General features: G+C 63.6%; 1 long non-coding RNA gene across 1 annotated transcript; it reads left to right on the top strand.

Annotated features, from left to right (window-relative positions):
• Positions 1-10,338: 10,338 nt before the first annotated feature.
• On the top strand, positions 10,339-11,407 carry LOC120240645. The gene is made up of 3 exons (XR_005530678.1): positions 10,339-10,771; positions 10,910-10,994; positions 11,184-11,407. It is a non-coding gene; the product is annotated as an uncharacterized LOC120240645 (long non-coding RNA).
• Positions 11,408-22,978: the final 11,571 nt, after the last annotated feature.

The raw sequence follows: 22,978 nt of genomic DNA on the forward strand, positions 1-22,978 counted from the left end.
CCGAGGAGCCCCAGGTGGCTGGAGCACCGGGTCACTGCTGCCTCGGGGCTCCGTTCCTGCTTGGCATCACCGTGCCCTGCCCTCACCAGTCAGCCTGGCAGGGGCTTGCCCGGACTCCCTGGGCTCCCCAACCCTCCGTGTGAGCCCCCAAAACATGGGGGCTATAGGCAGTGAGGAAGAACAATTGAGAGGCGTCTTCTGATAACAGCACATTCCTGGATCTAAAGCGTAATTAGGTCGCCCCGGCTGCCATATTTTTCTTCAAAGCACTTTCAGAAATCTGAACTTACATGTTTACTTGGGATTTAGTACTTGTTAGAGTTGAATCATGTCCCCCCCACCCCAAAGATGTTCCAGTCTCAACCCCCAGTATGTGTGGATGCAACCTTATTTGGAAAGAGGATCTTTGCAGATGATCAAGTTACAGTGAGGCCATCGGATGGGTCCTAATCCAATATGACTGGTGTCCTTATAAAAAGGAAATTTGGACACAGGCACACAGGCAGATATTGGGATGATGTTTCTTCAAGCCAAGGAATGTCAGAGACGTCAGCCAACACCAGAGCCTGAAGCAGATTCTCCCTCACAGCCCTCAGGAGGGACTAGCCCTACCCACACCTTGATCTCAGACTTCTGGCTTCCAGAACTTCGAGAATAAATCTCTGCTGTTCGATCTGCCCGGTTTGGGGTGCTTTGGTCCGGCAGCCCCAGGACTCTGACACATGACTTAACGCTTGCTTCCCCTCTGGACTGGGTGCTCCACACAGATGGCAACCACATCCGTCATGTCACCAAGAAACCTGGCCATGGCCCTCTGTGACTTTGCAGACGGAGCATACGCAGTACCTCTCCATGGTCACCTGTGGATCTGAGGTCTCTTGGTGACCCCTCCTGTCCCCATAGGTCCCCTGAAAATGGGGCTGCTCCCTGTTTGGGGTGTGGGGGGAGGGACGCTGAGGGGGTTCTGTGTACTGAGCACAGCCCTCTGCTGAGACTGATCTCTACCTCGGAGCTGCATGAAGGGTGTCCCAGCAGGCTGCCCGCCCGTGCCACAGCCGGCAGTCAGCAGGTACCCCTGACCCACTCCTGCCCTTCACAGCCATCCTCAAGGCCCTGTGGACCCGCCCCGTGTGTGTGCACGCACGCTGGGGTGTGAGGAAGTGAGGGGTTACTTCTCTGGGTCTGTCCCTCCAGCAGGTGCTGTTGGATTCCTGCCAAGCCTATTTCCCAGGGCGGTGAGGATGGCTTCCCAAGCCCCTCCGGAGCTCCTCATTGTCCCCATGGGGCACCCTGCTCCTGGCGGGTGGGGTGGGGTGCGAAGGTTCAGAGGCCCCAGAAGGTCACTGGGTGCAAGGGGGCTCACCAGAACCCAGGCAGGTGTCTGCCAAAGAGGAAAGAGCAGCAGCCCGCCGGCCTTCCTCGGACCACATTCCCACCCTCCGCTGCCTCCACTTCCTGCCCATGGCCAAGGCCAAGAGGAAGCGGCCCGTTTGCAAAGACTTGGGTTCACCACGTCTGGCTGCCTCTGCTGCAGGAAATTTGCCATTGATCTAAAAACCACACCAGTGTTAACACAGCCACACGCTCTCTGAGGCCAAGGGACTGGTCACTAAGCAACCGCCCGGGGGTGGGGGTGGGGTCAGCCCTGGAGTGAAATGGGGCCTGCCCCCCGCTGGAGGGGCTGACACGGTGGGGCAGCCTCCCCCCCACCCCCGCCTGGCCCACGAGGCTGGGGTGAGGTGTTGTGGCTCTGGCCTCACTGGCTCCTGGTCATTAGCGTCACCGCCTGAGGTCTAGTCAGACTGTTGGAAACTAGCCATTTAGGAGCAGGGTCTGGCTATGAGATGCTGCTGAAGCTCTGTGTGCAGCAGACGGTGCTCTGAGGGGTGTTGAGGGCACGCAGAAAAGTCTGGAAGCTTTGGCTAGTGAGACATTGACGACAGACATGCTGTCTGCTGAGGCTGGTGTGAGGGTGTGCGGACCCAGCATGGTCTAGGTCAGGCAGCAGAGACGCCCTGGCCACCTGCGGGTCCCTGCCAGTCAGCATCCAGAGTGTCTGCCCCTCGGATGTGTCAGTTACGGCCTGGGATCCCCCACAGGCCCCCCCACCCCGGGGTCATGGGTGGCCGTCTGGTTGTGTCCATCCGAAAACAAAGACCTTCCCGTACTCGGACTGAGACAAATAGGAGCCGGACAGGGTGCTGACCCCTCGGGGTGGCCCCAGGTCCCAAACAAGTCGTGGCCTCTGGCCTGGCTGTCAAGGCTTTGGAACCAGAAGGAAAGCCACACCCTCAGGCCAAGGTTTTCCTGCTCTTTGAAAGGATCTTGGTTCCAGGGTCCCACCCTCGGAAGTTTCCGGAATTGGCCCATCCCTCTCCTGCCCCAGAAGTACCCAAGGGGGAGGTAGGGAACCTCAGTGAGCGGGGTCAGTGGTTCGCTGGCCTCCGGGAAGCTCTGATGATCTAGCACCGTGCAACCCCCGCACCCGCTGCCCCTGCTGCTCCAGAACAGGGAATGGAGGCCCCGGGCCCCTGCACACTGGGAGCACTGGCCCGCTGGGGGCCCCTCTGAGCTCCCTCCGGCGCTGGGTGTGGGCCCCAGGGGACAGACTGGCCCGACAACCTGGTGGAGTGAGGCTGGTGCTTGTAACCTGCCCACACACAGGTGGGGCACAGCCCTGCCAATGGGGACACGGAGTGTTCTGCCCTGGCCACAGGGTCGGAGCCCTTCTGCATGTGTGGCACGTGGGCGCAGGCCGCTCCCGGCGGACAGCGCTCTGCAGGAGCCTCGATTCTCGCGTGACTCTGCCCTTGCTGGACCCTGCGCGTCTCACGTTCCTCCTTGCACGGCAGTGATGGGAGCAGGGCTGCGGGGACCCCATGCTGGGGGCTGTGGCAGCCACGTGTCTCCCGCTCTGAGCCCCGCCCGTGACCTGTCCAGGACACCGGGTGGGCCTCCCACCTTCCACCCACCTTCTGGGCGCCCCTGTTCAGCTGCCCACTATTCCCACATTTGTGGACATCTTATGTTGGATGCGTGGGGGACTGTGTTCCAGCGGCTTCCACGCATATCGGTCCATCCAAGTCAGCTGCCCTCAGGGTGCAGAGCCCACGTCTGTAGGTGAGGCCGGGGGGGCCTACAGGCCACCTTCCGCCCAGCCCCGTAGTGCTCAGTGGCCCTCCAGCACCCACAGCTGGGGTTGCCCGGCCCCTCCCTCCTCTGGGGGCTCTTGAACCCCACCAGAACCTCCCTCGGGCCACATACCCATTTTGTATGTGGAGGCCCCCTCTCGTCAGCGGCTGATGGCAGCCTGTGTCCTTCTCTCACCCGGCCCCTGGGGGGAGCACCCAGTACCACTGCCCAGACTCACTGGTTCTGCGCCCGCTGGGACCACGGGCCTGGGTGGGGCTGTCTGAGGCCTGGCTGCGTCCTCGTCCAAGCTGTGTCCTTGGCCACCCAGCAACAGTTTCACAGAGCGATGGAGGTGGGGTGCTCGGCAATTACCAAGGTCACGGGCTGTCAGGGGGACCTCCTGTGTCCCGCCCACCTCCAGACGGAGGCTGGCCGCTCTGCGGGGATGGATGCTGGCAGACATGGCCCAGCACAGCCCCTCCCGTGCCGCCCCCCAAATCCCACCAGCCCCCTCCGTGCTCACCTGGCCCTGCAGGGCTGGGTGGGAGGAGCCGGGAAGGTGCGGTGGCCACCAGGGGCCTCGAATTCACAGGGCCTGGGGACGGGGGTCCTGGCAGTGGCCCTGAGGTGATGAGTGGCACTCGTTGGGCACGGAGGGGTTTTGGTCCCTTGCGGCCACGCATTTCCAAGTCAGCAAGTCTGTCGGTTTGTTGGCCTGGGTCACTACGTGCCAGGGGGTCCTCAGCCCCCAGCCTGCAGCACCCCCACCTGATACCTACCGCCGGGGCAGAGCAGCGTCCACGCTTCGTTTCATTTTCTCAGGTTTGCTCTGTGCTCGTACTTTTACTTAAACCAAACATTCACGCGCTCTCCCTTCCAAAATGCCCTCCTCCCCCTCGGCCACAGCTGCAGGTCATGGAGGTCATTACCTCCGTGGGCAGGACAGGGCGAGCCTGGCTCTCTGCGTGCCCTTGGATGAGGCCACGTGGCTTCTGTGAGTGGACTGTGCGCCGGGGTGCTGTAGTTGAGGGGACACAGGTGTCCAGGGCCATGGGGCTGGGCGAGGTGCCCGCGATGGGGACCCTGGAGCAGTCTGAGGGCTCCTGGCCCCCCACCCCTCGCAGAACGCGCGCACCCTGCGGCCCCTCGGGCCTGGGCTCAGGCCGCTCCTCCCACCCAGGCCCGGGCCTGCCTGGCTGTCCTGCGTCCCTCCCTCCGCCTCGCTCGGGCCTCATGCTCTGGCTTGTGCTTGGCGGCTGTGAGAAGGCCAGGCTGCAGGTGTGCCGCGAGGGAGACCCCTGAGGGGTTGGGCGGAGGTGGCGGGAACTTCCTGTTGCAGCAGGAAAGACAGGCTGCCTCGACCTCGACCCCCAACCATCACTGCACGCGAGGTTCGGGGGTGGGGCTGCGGGCCGTGCAGCCACTGCTGGTGAAACCAGGGGGTGACGGTCCAGCAGGGTGGTGATGCGTGGGCCTGCCGCGGAAGATGCACGTGTGAGTGTGTGTCGTGTGCGTGGTGTGTGTTAGTGTGAACCTAGCAGGGTGGGGAGGGGAGAGACCCGAGCTCAGTGGATGGTATGAAGGGGGACGCAGGGTCACAGTCCAGTCTGGAGGCGGGACCACCTGTCCAGGCAGGTGCGCCCTGCGTCTGGTCCGACTGGGGGCATCTGTCCACCTCTCCCACCACACTGGCCTCGCCTCGTCCCTGCCGAGTCTGGCTGTGCCCGGAGCTGCCCTTGGGGCCCTGCGGGCATAGTGACCATAGGATGAGCACGTGGCATTGAGACGGCCGCCCCCTCTGGACTTGTGGCCGGTCCTTCCGGGCTCTCTGCAGGCAGCTGGCCATTGTGCCAAGTCCTCTTCTGTGTCCTTTTTGAGAAAGGGCCGTCTGTCCGCCCACTCCTCCAGCAGCAGCTGAAAGTGCTGGGGTCACACCTGGGCTCTCGTCCCTCCAGGGGCTGTGTGTCCGCCCGGGCGTGCTCCGCTGGAGCGCCCGTCAGTGTTTGCACACCCCGGCGGTTTGCACTCTGTGAGTTGTGTATGCGTTGTATTCTTGTTCACGGACACCCCACAGCCACACCAGTGGTCAAGTTCCTGACCACGGCTGCGGGAGCAAATCCCCTACGTTAAAGCAGTGACCCAGTGACCTCAAAGGTGACCTCCAGTACCGGCTGACTCCTGTCGGTGTGTCTGAGTGACCGCGGGACGAAGGGATGTCAGCTGCCCCCGGGAAGACCCCGCCGGCCCCCCCAGGGAGCAGAGGCGCCAGAACCGGGGCCCCAGCTGGCCGTCTTCTGGCCCCTTGTCCAGGCCCCGCGCTGCTGTCCGGGGAGCTCCTCACAGCGCCGAGACTCCAGGAGCCGCTCTGGGGCTGCAGGCCGTCGCAGCGGCTGACGGGGGCCCCTGGGACTCGGGACGCGTCCCCCAGGCCCACTTCTCCAGAGGCAGAGCTGCCCCGCCGAGTGGCCCCAGACCAGTGAGCACAAGTGCATGCCGCCAGAGCACACACGGGCACATGGCACACACGCGGGCCCAGGCGGCACATATGGCACACACGGGCATACGTGGCACACATAGCACACGTGGGTACAGGTGGGTACATGGGCCCACGGCACATGTGAGCACAGGCGAGCACACACACAGCACACATGGGCACACGCAGGCAGACATGGCATACGTGGGCGCCCACGGGCACCCAGGACACATATAGGCACAGGCATGTACAGACAGGTGTACATGGTCACAAGAGGGCACACACGAGGACACACAGCACGTGGGCACAGGCGGGCACTCAGCACACACCGCACATGCAGGCACGTTCGGCACACGGGGACACATGGGCACACGGGGACACACGGGCACACGTGGACACACGGGCACACGGGGACACACGGGCCACAGCTGTCACGGTCCTGCACTTCCTGTGACGCCCGTAGTTCTCCCCAGCCTGCTCGGCCGGTTTTAATTTGGTAAAACACAATAACACAAAATTTACCACCATAACCATTTCTAAGTGTCCGTGTCCGTGGCATTGAGGCCCCTCATGTTGTTGTGCAGCCATCCACGCCGTCCGTGTCCAGAACTTTCCATCCTCCCAGACTGAAGCTCTGTCCCCATTAGAGCTGACTTGCCATCTCCTCCCCAGCCCCCACCGTCCCACTTCCTGCCTCTGGATGTGACTGCCCCAGGGACCTCAGATAAGTGCGATCACGTGGCCTTTGACCTCCTGTGACATAAGCCCTTGTGTCCCTCAGCGTGACGTTCTCCGGGCTCATCCATGCGGCCGCAGGTGTCAGACTGCCCTCCCTCACACCTGTAGATGGGACGTCTGCATCCCTACAAAACTCTGTTAAATTCCTACCCCGCAGTGTGATGTTACTGAGGGGGGGCCTTTGGGAAGTGATTAGCTCCTAATGGGGGGAGGGGCGTGATGGGATCGGTGCCCTTATCAGGAGCCCCGTCCCTCCCCCCCAACATGAGGACACAGAGAAGGGGCCTCCCCACACACAGAATGTGGTGGCGCCCGGCTTGTGGACCCCCAGCCCCCAGCCCTGTGAGACGCACGTCTGTTGTTTATAACCCACCCGGCCTATGGCAGCCCAGACGGACCGAGGCATACGTATACACACACTTTGTTTACCCATTCAGTCACAGAGAGTTCCAGAATAATGTTGAACTGGGCACCTGGGCTCCACGGCCAGCCACGTGGACACACAGCCCACAGTGGATTTCCGCGTGCAAGCGCTCTCCTTGACCACGTTTATTCCTGGGGGTTCGGTGGATTTGTGCTGCTGTTGTAAACAGAATTCTTTTCTTAGGTTCCTTTCCGGACCGTGTACAGAAGCCTGACAGACTTCTGTGTGCTGATTCTGTATCCGCGACAAATCTGTTGAATTCGTTTATTGGTTCGGACGGTGGTGGTTTTCTGCGTGTGAGTGTGTGCGCGCGCAGTCTCGAGGGTTTTCCACGTGTGAGATCGTGTCCTGTGTGCACAGAGTTCATGGCCTTCCCTGTTGGGTGTGCCTGCCTCCTGCCTCTCTGCCTTGGCTCGCTGCTCCGGCGAGGGCGCCCTGCACTGTCGAGCAAAAGTGGTGAAATGGGGCATCCGTTTCTTGTTGGCTTCTGGGCGTCACCGGGAGAATGGTGTTCGACATGGGCCTCACAGCACTGGGCTCCAGCGTGAGGGATGACGGGGTCCACGGGGACCTGGAAAGGAGTCCTGAGCGGCTGGCCTCCCTCCCGCGTCTCGGTGCACGGCCAGCGCCCCCAGAGGCTCTAGACAGCAGCTGGCTAGCGGCCAGAGTGGGCCGGTCTGCCCGCGCACCCTGAGCGCCTCCGAGCGGCCTGGCACCGCGTCCACCCACGTGACCCGTCTCCCAGGGGCTCTCTCCCCAGACGGGTGTCTGTGACGGCCTAGAGCCACGGTTGCTTCCGAGGGGAGCACCGCCCGCCAGGGCCGCGTCCCCCCGTGTGGCAGGTCGGTGTGCCCGTGGCGGGCCCTGTGGCTGAGCGGCCCTGCTCCCGTGATGCCGCCTCACAGCCCCGGGCGCGGTTGTGGCGCCCAGTCCGGGCTTTGCTCCGATCCCCACCATGTCTGCCCTGGGCGCAGCCGCAGCACCGGAGGGGGAAGGAGGGTCCGGGGGCCACGCTGGGGGTGGGGAGGCAGGGCTGGGGCGAGGGGTCGTCATCATCCAGAAGAGGCGTGGGCATCCTGGCGGGGGGCGCTTATGTCTCCCACCAATGTTCATGCAGTAGGGGAGCCTGGAGGCCAGGTGGCGGCGGGTGCCCTTCTGTCCCAGGGAGCCCAAGGCGGGTCCCAGAGCCACGCGAGCGGGGCATCGGCCTCGCACCAGGGCTCCAGCCCCCAGTGGGCTGGCCTGGGACGTCGGGGCCTCGGGAGGGGAGCAGCCAGGCCTGCCGTCCGCTCTGCCCACCGCCCGCACCGGCCGCCCCACCTCTCAGGGTGAGCGGCCCCGAGTTCCAGAATTCCCGGCCGGCGAGGAGCCTGGCCTGCCCGCTGCTCACAGGCCCCACTCAGCACTGGGCGCCTGCCTTCCTGGGGTGGGGGGCGCAGCCGGGACTCCCCCACCTGTTTGCTCCCCCACTCCCGCGGCCACGTGGCTGCAGCCCGGACTGTAGGTGGGGCTGGGGCTCCTCAGGATCCTGAGGCCAGGCGGGCTGTCCCCACACACAGCGAGCAAGAGCCTGGGCTCTTGCTGAGGGGACAGCGGGGGATGACTGGGAAGCTGCCCTGTGTGTGTGTGTGTGTGTGTGCATGTGTGTGCACACGTGTGTTCGTGTGTCCATGTGTGGATGTGTGTGGTATATACACGAGTGTGTACTTCCACGTGTGTGTGCGCCCGTGTGTGAGGGTGTTCATGTGTCCATGTGTGGATGCGTGAGGTGTGTGCACAAGTGAGTGAGCACTTCCTCATGTGTGCACACCCGTGTGTGTTCATGTGTCCGTGTATGCGTGTGTGTGGTGTGTGCATGAGTGTGTACTTGTATGCATGTGTGCACACGTGTGTGGGAGGGGTACGGACAGCCCTGGCACCCCCACGTGGCCCCACTCTCTGGAGGCCCATCCAGGGGGGAAGTGAGGCTTGTGTTGTACTGGGAGTGGCTTGCAGAGAAGTTTCTGGATTTCAGTAGCTGAGCCCCAACCGAGGGAAGCAGTGGCAGGTCTGAAGGGATTCCAGAGGTCCTGTCTGTTGGCGGAGACAACGCTGGCCTCGGCCTCGAGTGGGGTGTGACCCAGCCCGCCTAGAGGGCCCCCCGCCTCGAGGGGTCCCGCCCGCGTCCCGGTCAGGTCATGTGGGGGAGGCTGGGACAGGCCAGACGGACGTCGTCTTGTAGCAAGGTCTCCTCCTGCGAGAGCAGTCAGCCCCCGCACCGAGCCGTCCCCGAGGCCCCCGAGAGCCTGCTCGTGAGTGCCGCTGTCACACGGAGGAGGGCGCGGAGGGCCGCCAAGCGGGCGCTGGCCTGCGGGTGTCCGTCTGCCTCCTAGGCAGCCGGGCGGGTCGGAGCCTTCTGCAGAAACGGGGACTGTCACCCGGCTCGCCCCCTACCTCCGCCGGGGTCACTGCCGGCCGCACCTTGCAGATTGTGCCAGGTCCACAGCAGCAGATGCCACCCACGTCCCCAGGACGGCCCCTCCCCCGGCGGGGACAGGAGGCCTGGCGGCCACACCCAGGAGGCAGCGCCCTTCACCGCCTCCCCTGGTCGCGGCCGACCACACGTGCAGACACAAGTCGTCCTCAGGACTGCAGAGCCGGAGGCATTCCACAGGCCCCTCCAGACCGCCGGCCTCGTCCGCCGCAACCCTGCTGGGCCACAGCCAGGACACGCCTGCTGAGTGCGCCCAGAGGAAGACCCAGGGGGTGCCCGAGGGCCCCTGCATCCGTCCTGGCGCTCCCTCCAGACCGGCTCCGACCGCCCCGCCTCCTGTCTGAGTGACACACGCTGACCGTGGGGGGCGGGCGGGGGGCTGGCACGGGCTCAGACGCCCCAGGAGTGCCCCGGGCCTGGCCTCCGCTGGAGGGGTGCCTGCGGCTCAGACGACCCGGGCTCCCCCTGCGCACCACGAACCCCGGAGTCTTCTCTACGCAGGGACAGCAGGGGCTCAGGTCCCCGGGAGGAGCGCGGAGCGGCAGCTGTTGTTCCCGTGAAAGCCACCTCGTTTTAGGGACTTTTGTCAAGCTGGTCCCTGTCGCCTGCCAGCGCTGCCCCGCCCCGGCTGGCCTGTCAGGACCTGCGGCCGGCAGCACTGGACGGGCTCGGGGCGGACGGCTCAGTGGCCCTCCCAGGGGACTCCGCCGCCACCAGCTCCCTTCCTGTCCCCTGCCCTGCGGAGCCGCCCCAGAGCGCCCCCAGGCCTCTGGCACCCCTTCCTTCCCGGAGCCGGCCCCTGCTCGGTCCTCCAGTCCGAGTCACCTAGGCATCCCTGCTGACATTCGCCCCAGCGCCGCCGTCCCCAGGAGCCCGGGCACCCGCCCCTCCTGCTGGCCTCTCTGGGCACCTGAGCCCCTCCTCCCCGCAGTTCAGGGGCGGCCTCACTCTAATCACCGTCGTGCTGTCTGGAAACTCCTTGTCCCCCTCCCTCCGCTGGACTTGCCTGGGAAACCTCACGCTTCAATTCCTTGCCCGACGGCAGCCCCAGCCTGGCCGCACTCAGCTGCTCACCCCCACTCCGCCCACTCCCTGCGCCCTGCCTGGCGGCTCCTAACGGCCTGGCCGAAAGGGCTCGTCGGGTCGTGGGCTCTGGTCCTCAGTCTGGCTCCCTTCCTGCGGCCTGGTGGCCTGTCCACGTGTCCCTCTTTGCTCACCCTCCATTAGATCTTTCTATCCCACCCTGCTTCCCCAGGGACGTCATGCACCCCCCCCCGCCCCCCACTCCAGCTTCTGACGTCTCCCCGTGTGTGGGGGAGCTGTGTGCACCATGCCTCCTGTGTGCCCCCTCCATCTGCTTGTCCCCCTTGGGCAGGAGGGGCCCCGTCGTTCGAGGAAGTGCGTGGGCCCACACGCTTTTCTGTGGAAAAGGCTTTTCTGGAGAAGACACTCCCTTTACCGGAAGGCTTTCCCCCCGATTCCCACAAGGCTCATGTCCTCACTTCATTTGGTCTCATTCCAGCATGTTGAGGTGAGGTTTCCTGTCCCCTGCGCCTTCCGCAGCTCACGGTCTTCATTCTGCCTTGTTTCCCCGTGCACGGCCCATGCCCCGTGCTGCCATCCTGTGTATTTACCTTTCAGTTAATTACTTCGCTCTTCACCTCTGTAGGATGCTGGGAAACCGACTCATTCTTTAGAAACCGATAAGGTGACGGAACAACTATTTATCCTGCCTTTCCCGGCAAACAAAGTCGGTAAGTCGGCTAACAAATGAAGAATGAATCCTGGAATTAAGATATTGCCATTTTGCTGCTTCTACTGCAATAACAGATGTGGCCGATGGCCCTAATGGCTGTGGGGGTGAGGTGGTGGCCAGCCCGCGGGGGCCCTCACCGCGGGTGGGACACGCCGACCACATCCAGACCCCCATCGGCTAATCGCAGGGAGAGGGACACCAGACACCGTGCACCACAGGACGGCACAGTGCCCCTCCGGCCCAGCGGAAAGAGATGCGAGCTCCCGGTGGGACCGCTGGCTTCCAGAAGCTTCCAGAAGCTCAGAGGACAGAGGGATGTTCTGGCTCCACCTCGAGAGTCCCTCGTCCACCTCCACCTGAGACATGGCAACCAGAGCAGCACCCGAGCTGGTTCAGGCCTGACTGTGATAAGCCCAGAGTATCAGCACACATAAGCTGTCCCAAAGCATTTGCGTGCCGGGGTGGGGGTGGGGGGGGCGGGATTTGAACCCTGATGGTACTAAGGGAGCATTCTTCTCCTTTCCGTGTGTGTAATGACGGTGCGATGGTTCCTTTATAAACAGTGTCTTTATGATGCTTCTGCGGCCCCATGGTGGGAGCGGTCTGATGTCGGGGATTTACTTGAGAGTAAAGCTGGGCTGTGGGTGGGGTGTGGATGAAGAGCTACTGACCGACATGGTGGGGTGTAGACATGGAGCCACTGGCTGGCGTGGTGGGGTGTCCGTGAGGAGCCACTGGCTGGTGTGGCGGGGTGTGCGTGAGGAGCCACTGGCCGGCGTGGCGGGGTGTGGACAAGGAGCCACTGGCTGACGTGGGGGGTGTAGACATGGAGCCACTGGCCGGCGTGGCAGGGTGTAGACATGGAGACACTGGCTGGCAGTCGTTGGTCACTGTCAACAACGGCTGTGGGGGTGATGGACTCTTCTACCTAACACGTTAGTATATGTTTGATGATTTCCTAATGAAAAGTCAAAAACCAGTCAACAGGTGGCTATCCCGTCCCATCGTCACCATTAGTGTTCGGCTCGGGTCCCATGTGACCCCCGGAAGGCAGCCTAATACCACCTCAATTCCAGGAAAACTTTGAAAGGAGCAGAGTCACAAGCTAGGAAGGTCTGAGGACCAGTGCGGATCAGCAGCAAAGGAGAGGCCAGACTGATGCCTGAGAACCTGCTCGGGCGCAGCTGTGGCCCCCATTTGGGTGACACTTGCATTTGCGTATCGTCTGCCGAGCGAGAAGTTCCAGGTGTCCGCCAGGGTCCGCTGGTGCTGAGCCAGTACCTGCAGTTTTAGCGGTTTGACGGGGGTCGCGTTCGCCCGTGGTCACGCCTCGGCTGGCCGAGAAAACTGCTCCCACGTTCCCGTATTTCCGTCCGAGTCTGATAAGTGAAGCATCGGACAGTAAGAGGGTGCCGGGCGGGCGGCCGTGTTCGCCATGCCCGTCTGGGACTGGCCGTCCCCCTCTTAGTCTTCCCGCTGGGGTGGGCAGCGGGCAGCACGTGACCGGCCGGGGCGGGTGCCGGCACACGTGGGACTCCTCTTCGCCCGCTTGCCCATCCGTCCTGGGAACCCCCCTTGCGGGTGGAGGGGCGCTGGGCCGGGCCGGCAGAGGCCAGGAGAGGCTGGGGCCCGAGCAGCCGACGGGACGGGGCACCAGCTCGTCCGGGACGCGAGCAGGGCGAGGGGCATCGCGGGAGGGGCGCCAAGCCACCTGGCCTGCCCGGCCGGGCCCCTTCACGGAGGTGCTCCTGGGGTCACGGGCCCTCACAGGAGCCTGGGGCCCGCGGGGTGGCGCTGGCAGCTGTGGGTGCTGGCGGCCGGCCACCTCCCTGCGCAGGGAGCCGCGGGGGCTCCAAGACAGAATGTTCCGCTGCAGCCGGGAGCAAAGCGTGCGGCCCGGGCGCCTCGGCCGCATTTGTTTGTTTAGGTTTTTCTTGTTTGAGCTGCAGGAGTGAACTTGGGCCAGGAGAGCCCCGCGGCTGCAGGGTGGTAGCCAGGGGACTGCGGGCGGGTCACTGCACGGGGCAGAGCCCCCCCCCCCCACGGGCCGCCCCACCTCGTGAACTTCCCTTGGCCTAATGTGGAACTTTTGTTCAAAACACCTTTAGGAGGTAGAATTTATATCCCATAAAATCCACCTGTTTTAAGTGTGAAGTTGGTGAGTTTTAGGGACTTTCCCGAGCAGCACAGCCATGACGGTGACCCACGTTTAGGACCTCTCCATCATGGTCTCAGGCAGGAGACCCATCTTAGTTTGGGGTCCCCTGAACTTGGGTGCAGGCGCGTTACTTGGAGGGGCCCCAGGGGGCAAGAGGGAGGGTCTCTGCAGAGGCTGCCTCCCTGCCCCCACCCCCAGGCATCTGGGCTCCGTCCTGGAGACCCCTCCGAGGACCGGCCCGCAGAGCACAAGCTGGGCAGGTGCCAGCACACGTGCGACTTCTCTTCGCCCGCTTGCCCGTCTGTCCTGGGAACCCCCCCACCCGGCGGGCAGCACCCAGCGTCCCTGGTGACGCGCGGCCTCCCCTATTGACCGTCGTTTAGATTGCTTATTGCTTTTTCTCTCGCAAAAGCCGGCTACAAGGATTTCCTTTGAAATGTATCCAAAGTAAGAAGGACAGAGGCCTGTAGGATGCGTGAACCCAAGTGTACGTGCGCACAGAGCCAGGCGCTCAGGTACCGTGTGCAAAGCCTGCTGTGTGTGTACAATGTACACGGATAGTGCTGGGGAAACACTGCAGTTGATAGCGGTGGACGAGGGAGGAGGAGGGAGGGAGGGACTCCTGGGTGGGGCAGCCTGGAGTGCAGGTTGGGGGGGGAAGGAGGGGGTGTTGGGGGAGGGGAGGGGACAGAAGGGCCGTGTAGGAGCAGGCAGGGAGGAGGGAGGAGGGAGCTGCTCCGGGGGCTCCGGGAGGGCCTGTGTGCCTGTCCCTTCCCCAGGGCCCCGTGGGGGCTTCGGGGTGTCCCGGCCCAGGCCCTGACGTGGTGGAGGCTGGGGGGGGGGATGGGGGGGCAGAAGGAACAGGGACTCAGCCACGGGGAGCGTTACTGACCTGCGAAGGCACTTCCTGGGCGGTGTGAGCTCACCGAATCCTTACAACCATCCCATGGGGGGAACTGAGTCACAGAGAGGGAGAGTCACTGGCCCGAGGCCACACAGCGGGCAGAGGTGGCGCTGCTGGGACCCGCAGCACTCTTGAGCCCTGCGCCCTGCTGCTTCTTCAGAGTTACACCCCTCAGCTGAAGCCCATTTGCCCAGAGCCAGGGCCCGGGAGATCTTCTTGGTGAGTAACTGAGAACATCCCCACAACCTTCTTCCCGGCTGACGTACGGCAGCCACATTTGCCAATATGCACCGGTCCAGCTTGGCCCACTGTCTTTTCTTCTGAATGTGCCCTTGGTCATGGCCAAGGCATTTGGCCAGAATTTTGAGCCCCTGCTCTGCCTGTGTTGGCAAAGGGCTGCAGCTAACTGCCCAGACCAGGTTGAAAATGTGTCTGCAGTTATGGATAAACGGATCACGTAAAGAATTGATCTCCAGGTCAGTTAAGGTCATTTTGTTAATTGGCTTTCATAGAATTCATTTCCTATATCTTGTTCCAAACTGTTTTCCAGGTCTCCCCAAAGTCTGGCATGGGTCTTGGCGGATGCCAGAGAGGACGCTGTCTGGAGGGTCCCCTCGTGGTCTCAGCAAGTGCAGCAAGTGCCCTGCAGGCTCCCTGGGCTTGTTCGGGGACGGAGTGTTCCCTAAACGGGGACAAGGGGTCACGGGCGCATCCTCTGCGGGTGTGGAAGTGCTGCCCGGAGGGCGGGCGGCTGGGCTCGCTGCTGCCCCCTGGGCGCCCGGCGCACCTGCTTCACACAGACGGGGTGGTCCCCAGCCCTCAGACACCAAGCCTCCTCTCCTGGGATGTGCACGTGGGTCCCCGTGTCCGGCGTCTGCAAAGGGTCGGCGTGGGGAGTGCTCGGGGCACACTGCTGGCCGAAGCCTCCGTCACGGCAGCCCAGCGCGGCGCCCAGCCCGGAGGGCCTTGCTCTACCAGAGCAAAAGCCAGTCCCCAGTGAAACAGGTGTGAGTTTGGGGCAAGGTGGCCCTGTGCGCTCACGCCTACCCTCTGCCCGCCGCGGGGCATGGCGATGGCTGTGGGGCTCGGGGGGCAGGACCAGCCTCTCTGCAGACTGGAGGCCGGGTGATCTCGGAGGGACGCGAGCAGGGCTGGAGCCGAGCCCTGTGGGCTGTGGGGGAAGCTCGGCGGGCCAGCCCTCATCCTCTGGGGGCCCGGCTCCCAGGGCCCAGGCCCATGAGTGAAGGAAGGGGCTGGGCCGGGCTGCGCAGAGGGGGCTGGGCGCATGCTGCTGCTGGCCTCCCCTCCCCCCAGGGACTCCTGGGAGGGGCAGAGACGAGAGATGGGAGAGGGCCAAGGTTGTGCCGCCACCCCCACGGGCTGGCCCCCGACTCTGCAGGAGGCCTGGGCTCAGGCTGGCTACAGGCTCCCGCAAACACAGAAGTCTAGACAGGGAGGGAGAGGCAAAACAAAAACAAAAACACACCCAAACCCAAAAAAGCAGAAGCGAAACCCCAGTAACAAAGCAACAAAGAGAAACTACTGAAAATACGTCAGCAAACCCAATGTAAAAATACAAGACTTTGTATGTTAAGAAGCGACCATGGTAGCACAACTCTGAGAATCTATGAAATGGTACTGAATTACACATTTTAAGATGGTTAATTTTATGTTGTATGGATTTCATCCCAATTAAAAAAAAAAGAGTCAACAAAATCCATGTGCAGAACATGAGTTTATTCCCGTTGGAGTTAAGTTTATGGAAGCGTCTAATCAAAATGCCCAGGTAATCAGTGATGCTCAAAGAAATAAGCGAAGAATCCACACTCATTCAGTTTTTTTAAAAAAGTGTTTGTTTATTTTGAAAGAGAACACACAACCGTGCAAGCCGGGAAGGACAGAGAGAGAGAGAGAGAGAGAGAAGGAATCCCAGGGAGGCTCCACACTGTGAGCACAGCTGGATGCAGGGCTCAAACGCACGAACCGTGAGGTCATGACCTGATCTGAAACCAAGACTCAGATGCTTAACCGACTGAGCCCCCAGGTGCCCCAGAAACCGCACTCATTCAAATAAAATCATGAAATCAAACCGGCGGATACAGAACAGGAGTGGCGAGACGTGAAAATGGCAAATCCTAAAAATGAAAAATAGGGTGGCTGACATAAAACACTCCAAAGGCGGGACAGGCTGGAGCAGGTGCCGACGGGCCAGGGAGGTAGCAGACGGCTCGGGGTCTGCCCAGAGAGCAAACAGGAGGAGCTGAGGGTTTGCACATGCACACACGTGCCCACACCCACAAATGTGCACGCAGGCGTGCTCAGACATGCACACGCCCGTGCGCCTGCTTGCACGCGTGCACACACACTTGAGCACACACGCACATGCATGCGTGCTTACACCTGTGTGCACACATGGGCACACGGGGGCACTGACAGATGTGCAGACGACAGGTGTCTTCGCGGAGCCCCAGAGAAGGGCCTGGGGAGGGGGCAGGGGAGCGGGATGCGGGGGTGATGGGAGCAGAGCCCAGGGCGCGAGCACGATTGGACGGAAGACACGGGGCAGGGGAGGGGGGGTTGCTTGCTGGGTTGGTCAGGGTTTGTCAACGCGGCTCGAGGAACCGGGTTGCGCCGGTTTGGGCAGAAAGGGGCTGGTTGAGGGTGGGCAGCTTCGAGCCTCCCCAGGAGGGCCCAGAGGCAGAGGTGGCCGATGGGTTGGGCCACGGCGGGGGGGGGTGGGTAGATACCCTCATGTAGAGAAGGGGAGGGGGGAGGCCATCTGTCCTCCTACCTGGATCCACAGGGGAGGGAGACGGAGCACTTCCGGGTTGAGAGCCAGGACTCCCCAGATCCCACCCGAGGGAGAGCAGCGAGTGAGGCTGTGGGACAGAGAGGCAGGACATTCACAGGGCGCCTCGGGGGTTGACAAAGCAGAACAAAACTTGTAGGCGATGATCCAAGGCTGACGACGATGTGGGGGGGCCGTGCCCCGCCCGCCTCCCACCCCGCCCGGCCCCGGGGGCTGCCTCAGGCCCCCTCCTGCCCTTGAATGGGGGGCCTCACTAGGACCCCAGGCTCTGACTGTCCGGGGCCAGGCTCTGCTGTGAGGAATGACCTTGAGCCTCTGACCTGCAAGGACATTTGAGGAGGTGGCACAGGGGCGGGTGACCCGGCAGGTGGGCTGGGGGCACCCGTGGGCCGCTGGCAACGGCGGGTCGAGGGAAGGACCCCCTGATGGCGAGGGCTGTCTTGAGGCCCGTTTATAAGCTCCAGAAGGGCCCACTCTGGCCTCTAGAATCGAGGGCGGGCACGGCGGCCCCTGAGTCCAGCACCTGAGACCCAGAGCCCCCGCCAGGGCTCAGACCCCAGGGCGCTGCAGTGGCCCGGACCCGGAAGCAGGGCAGCACTCCCTCCCCGGGACCGAGCAGCCAGGCCCGGGCGTGTCTGCAGTGACAGCAACGCAGAGAGCGCCCGGGTGTGGGAGGCTGGGGCCTCCCTCCCTGGAGGCAGCGTCATCCTCCGCAACCCGGGCCGGGATGCAAGAGGCCTGATGACTCGCAAGGTCACACCTGGGACGTCGGGTTCAGCCCAGGCCTGCCTCTGGCCCTCCCCCCGGCTCAGGGGCCTGTGCTCACACGATGGCCAGCGGCCAGCTCAGGCCTGGAGCCAGCCCCTCGGCCCTACCTGGTGGCCCGGCGTGGGGAAGGGGGCTGTGGGACCTGGTGGGGTTTGAGAGGGACTCAAGCCTGTCCGTGTAGTTCCGGGGCCTTGGCCAGTCGTAGGGGCCCTCATGGGCTTGGCGCTCCGGTTGAAGGCATAGTCCAGGTCATGCAGCCACAGGCCAGTAGGCCCCCTCCCCTGGGAGCAGGGGTGAGGGCCGAACCTGCTGCTGTCACGTGCTAAGCGTCGGCTCGGCCCGCACATGGGGCACCCTCAGGAGCGGTCTTGCGCAAGCCCGTGTAACTCGGGAATCTCCTTGCGGACTGCTGGGGCCATGACGGAGGGGTGTGCGTGAGCATCCTGGCCTGGTGCCTGCAGTCCCCTCCAGGCTGTCCTCCCGTCCTCCGCCTCCAGGCCCCCCTCTTAGCTGCCTCTCCCCCACGGAGCTTCCGTGCGAGGCCCTGCCCTCAGCAGCGGCAGCCTCAGACCCCCGGCGACCTCCTGTGTGAAGGAGACCGACTCCAGGAGGAAAGTGCTCAAGATTCTCTGCAAAACCTACAATCTGGCTGTTGGGGCCTCATTTAAGGACGGCGCAGACGAACTTGGAGCCTCAGGCCGGGCAAGGGGCCGATCTGGTTGCCCGAGGCTTCCAGGCGTGCAGAGAGCCCTTCCAGAAATGGGGGGCTGGGTGGAGGGCTGGACGGCCGCCCCTGCCCTGCTCCTGGGCGGCCACGCGATTCTGTGGCGCTCTGGCCCAGAGCCCTGGCTCGTGTCCACAGCCACCATCCTGTGGGCCCGGCAGCCTCTGGGTTCCAGATGAGGGGCTGATGTGGGTGCTGCCCGGGAGCCCTGGAGTCTCGAGGGCAGAGGTGGGGGCCGCGGAAATAACCACAGAGACCACAGCCGGCTGCGCTGCTCTCCGCAGACCAGCCTGCCTGCCCTCTCTGAGGGCTGGGCCCCCTCTCTCCCCCTCGGGGTGAAGGACAGCAGCTTCCGTCTTGGGGAGATGGTCCTGCCCCGAGGGCCTGGCGGATGGCCTCCCCCCAAATGCAGGCGTGAAGCTACTACCCCTTCGACTAATCACAGAGCCGACAGCGATCGGTCTGAGGTTCTCGGGATCCTGAGGGATTCCACGCAGGACGTGGTGATGGCTGAGTGCCAGGCACCCATCCGTGCCCTCAAACCTTTTCTTCCGAGAACCATCTCCCCATCGTGCGAGCATGAGGTTGAATCATAATATTTTTAAGTGTGAATATTTTAGGGAGGACATTCAGGGACTTTTCTGCCCTGGTACATTCGCAAGCGTGTTCAGGAGGCCCCCGGGGACGTAGGAGGGGCAGTGTGGACGGCCCGAGCCGCGGGGCGGGTCCTCCCCGCCCGTGGCCCTGACTGCCGGCCCTTCCTGCCGCTTCCCAGGGCCGAGGCCTGTGGATGGCTTTCTCCTTGGGCTTCTTATCGGCCCATCGGCCCAGTTAGGTAATGACACTTCCTGCCCGTCAGTCCGGGCCGAGATGAAGTCAGTGCCCCGTGTAGCTGGCCAGAAGCTTGCAGAAGACTTCCTATTTGGGGAATAAAACAGAGCTCGGCCTCGGGAGCGCTCGGGAAGTGGAGAGCCCCGCTTCCGCTGCAGCCGGCGGGGAACAGACGCGGCGCCTGAGCGCCACTGAGGGCCCACGTGAGAGCAGGGCCTTCCCAGGGTGGAAGCTGGTGGGCTGGGCCCCCGAGAGCTGACATCCTGGCCGCCCAGGCCCTGCCCATGGGAAATGGTGGTGGGGGTGTGGGGCTCGGGCCCGTGATTTTCTCGGGGCTGTTTGGAGAGCCCGGCCCCAGGGAAGGCTCCCCTGACCACCCCAGACCCTGCAAGTCTGCTGGACATTCCCCTGCCGCGGGCCAGGGCCAAGGCCAAGGCCACCCACCCACTGGGCCTCCGAGAGGCACGTGGGGTGCTGGGCCCGTGAGCTCCCAGAACAGCCAGTGAACTTGGGTCCCAGGGCTCCACTGCCTGCCCCAGGCCTGGGCAATCTCACTCTCTGGTGGGAGCCTAGTGGTGGGCAGAACGGGGAAAAGCCGGCTATTTCTCTCTCCAGCTGTGGCCATGGCAGGGCAGCCTGTCCCCGGCCCCGTGGGTCCCCGGGCACCCGGCCTCTGGGCGTGCTGATGGCTGCCTGAAGCCCCCATCTGGCCACAGGAGCCAGACACGTAGGAGGTTGCTGTCGCGGGGCCCGCGGCAATGTCGGATGGCTGGGGGATACTCAGCGCCCCCCCCCCAGCCAGGGCAGCCCTTGGGTGGGTCTGTAGTGTCCCCGAGGCCCCCACGGGGGGACCCCACCTCCTGTCCTCCCCGACTCCCCTCCTGCTGGGTCAGGGTCACCTCCCACATAAACTGGGATCTGGTCTCGGCACCTGCTTCCGGGGACCCCACCCCAGCAGCACCCTGCTCTTGCCCCATCACGCCCTGCTTGGCCCCTCGGGGTCCCCTGACCCCTCCCTCCTCCCTCTCTCTCTCCACCCCTCAAGCTTCATAGTCTGGGGCAGATGGTGGGCCTGCCTCTCGGCCAGGCCACTGCTTGCTCTCTGAGCTGGAGCCTGGGGGCAGGGGGAGGCAGAGCTAGACAGGCGGGCTCTGGGACGTGGGTGCTCCCCGCACTGACCCGTCCGGGTGCCGGGGAGCTGGGGCGCGCCCGGGGCCTGCTCTCGGGCTGGCCCTTTGCCAGCCTCCCCGGGCGCCGGCCGCACGAAGCCCTCCTTACGTGAGTGGCGTGAAGACAAGAAAGGCCCCGGGCAAGTGAAAGCAACGAGGAACGGGCAGGAGCCCAGACGGACAAACACCGGGAACGTGGTGAGTAACGGTCGGAAAGCCCCGGCCGGCAGGAAAGGGCCTGGGCGGGGCGGCCCCGCAGGAGAAAGTGCTGGGGCAGAGGGACGGCGCAGAGGCTCTGGGCGGCCACCCCGGCCCTGCTCCCGCCGCCCGCCTCGCCCGGTGCCACCCGCCTCGCCCGGTGCCCGCGCACGCACGCAGGCGCCGCCGCCAGTCACCTGCCATCATGACGGGGCGGGGGTGGGGGGCGCTGGTCCCTCCCTTCACACCTGGACTTGGGGCCTGTGGGGAACCTGAGACACCCCCTCCGCAGACGGCCGCCCCCAGTGCCTCCAGCCCATCTCCCCTCCCCCCACCTGCCGCAGTTACAGGGACCGCGGGGAGCGCCTGCCCAGCCCCGCGGCTCCCCGGGGGGCCCGTGAAGACGGTGCTCTGTTTTATTCTCAGTTCCCCTGCGGGGCCAGCCCTGTTTCTCTTCACGCCGTCACCCAAACTGTGGGCCGGGCGCCCCCGTGGCCCCCAGCCGCCCCCACCCGCTGCGGCTGTCCCAGGAAGGCAGACACGGAATAGTGGGTCCATCTCTCTAAGCCACTGGACTCTTTTTTGGGAAGCCAAGCCGCACTGTCCAGCCTGCAGGCAGGTGGGGTTTGCGGTTCATCCACGGCAGCCACGCCCCGCGTGTCCCGTGAGGCCGTCTCCCTGGGGTCACCCAGCCCCCGCTTGCCCTGGGGTCGCAGCCTGAGGGCGGGGAGTGCCTGGGCCTGGCCTCGGCGTGCGTGGGCCCCTTCCCAGCGCCCCAGTGGGAGCCTCCCGGCCCCAACTTTCCTCTGCGGCTGGAAGGGAACCTGGATGTTTCACCCTCAGCAAATGGGCAGACGAAGAATGTTCTCACGGAGCCAAACGTGACTCAGGATGGAAAGTGGAGGTGGAGGTGCCGTGGGGCCGCCTGTGACATCGCCTCAGTGTGAGGACCCTCTCGTCCCCACCACAGTGCGGGGCCCTGGACCCCAGGATACTGCTCCCCACGCGGGGGGGCGGGGGCGCGAGGGGGAACCTGCCTGCGGGTGATAGGACCCCCCCGGGGCAGTGCCCAGGGATCCACCGGCCCCAGCTCAGCACCCCGCCAGGTGCCCAGGGCCCCCAAAGCCCGCCGTGAGCCTAGCTTGGGATTAAAGCTGGGCTCGCTGTCCGTCTCTTGGTGCCGCGGTCACTGGTCTAGAACATACCGCCTCAGAGCCGTGCCCCTGGTTCCTGACCGCGTGTTCCGTGGACACCGCGAGCGCGGATTTGCTGCGGAAAGGTTTTCCGAGGGACCCGTGCGGTTTGCTGCTGTGCACCGGGCGGGTGTGTTTGGACCAGACACCTGACTGCTCTCGGGTGACCCGGGCGGGGTCGCATTTTGCTTTTGCTCCTGGTGCCCCCCGGCTTCATGCCGCTGCTCCCCTGCCCTGCTTCTCGCCTCCGTATTTCCTCGTGTTGCCTTTTAACTTAGCTCTTGGCTTCACCTCAGTGTGGCTGCGTACTTTCCGTTTTGGCTCCTCCAACAGAACGTAGGAGCCCCCAACCACATAACCCTTCTTTGGAGAAGCCGTCCCCCTGCCTTCTCTGCCTCCGTGTTGTCTTAAAAAATGTTTGTAGGGGCGCCTGGGGGGCTCGGTTGGTTGAGCATCTGACTCCGGCTCAGGTCATGATCTCACGGTTCGTGGGTTCGAGCCCCGCGTCGGGCTCCGTGCTGACAGCTCGGAGCCTGGAGCTGCTTTGGGTTCTGTGTCTCCGTCTCTCTCTGACCCTCCCCTGCTCGCTCTGCCTCTCCCTCAAAAATAAATAAAAACATTAAAGACTTTTTAAATGTTTGTACTTGTTTATCCTGTGCCTGATTTCTTTTGAATTACCAGTCTTTTTTAGAGCAGATTTAGGTTGACAGAAAAATCGAGCAGGAAGTACAGGGAGGTGCGCACCCTCTCGCCGGCTTGGTTTCCCGCCCCTGCTAAGGAGGCACACTCGTTACAACTGATGACCAGTATTGCTACATTGTTACTCTCAACTTAAGCCCCCAGCTGACAGTGCGGGTCCCTCTCGGTGTGGACCAGTGTGTAATGAGAGGTGGCCTCCATACAGCATCTTACACGTAGCTTCCCTCCCCTTCCGGCCATCCGTTCCCCCAGCCCCAGCAGCCTTTCCTGTGTCTCTGTACGTCTACCTTTTCCCAGAATATCTGCGTTGGAAGCACACAGTCTGTAGCCTTTTCCGACCGACTTCTTTTACTTGGAAATATGCATTTCAGGTTCTGCCATGTCCTTTTGTGGCCTCTCGATCAGAAATCCACGATCACTTGAGTTCTGTTCCCTGGCTGGGCCATTTAGTTCCAGCTGCTTCGAGATCCTCATGATCCTTGCTGTTGTTCTTAAGCAGATTGTGATGTGTCTGGGCGTGATTTTCTTC

The sequence above is a fragment of the Hyaena hyaena genome, unplaced genomic scaffold (genome assembly GCF_003009895.1).
Source record: "Hyaena hyaena isolate Hyena2069 unplaced genomic scaffold, ASM300989v1 scaffold_254, whole genome shotgun sequence".
Taxonomy (NCBI): Eukaryota; Metazoa; Chordata; class Mammalia; order Carnivora; family Hyaenidae; genus Hyaena; species Hyaena hyaena.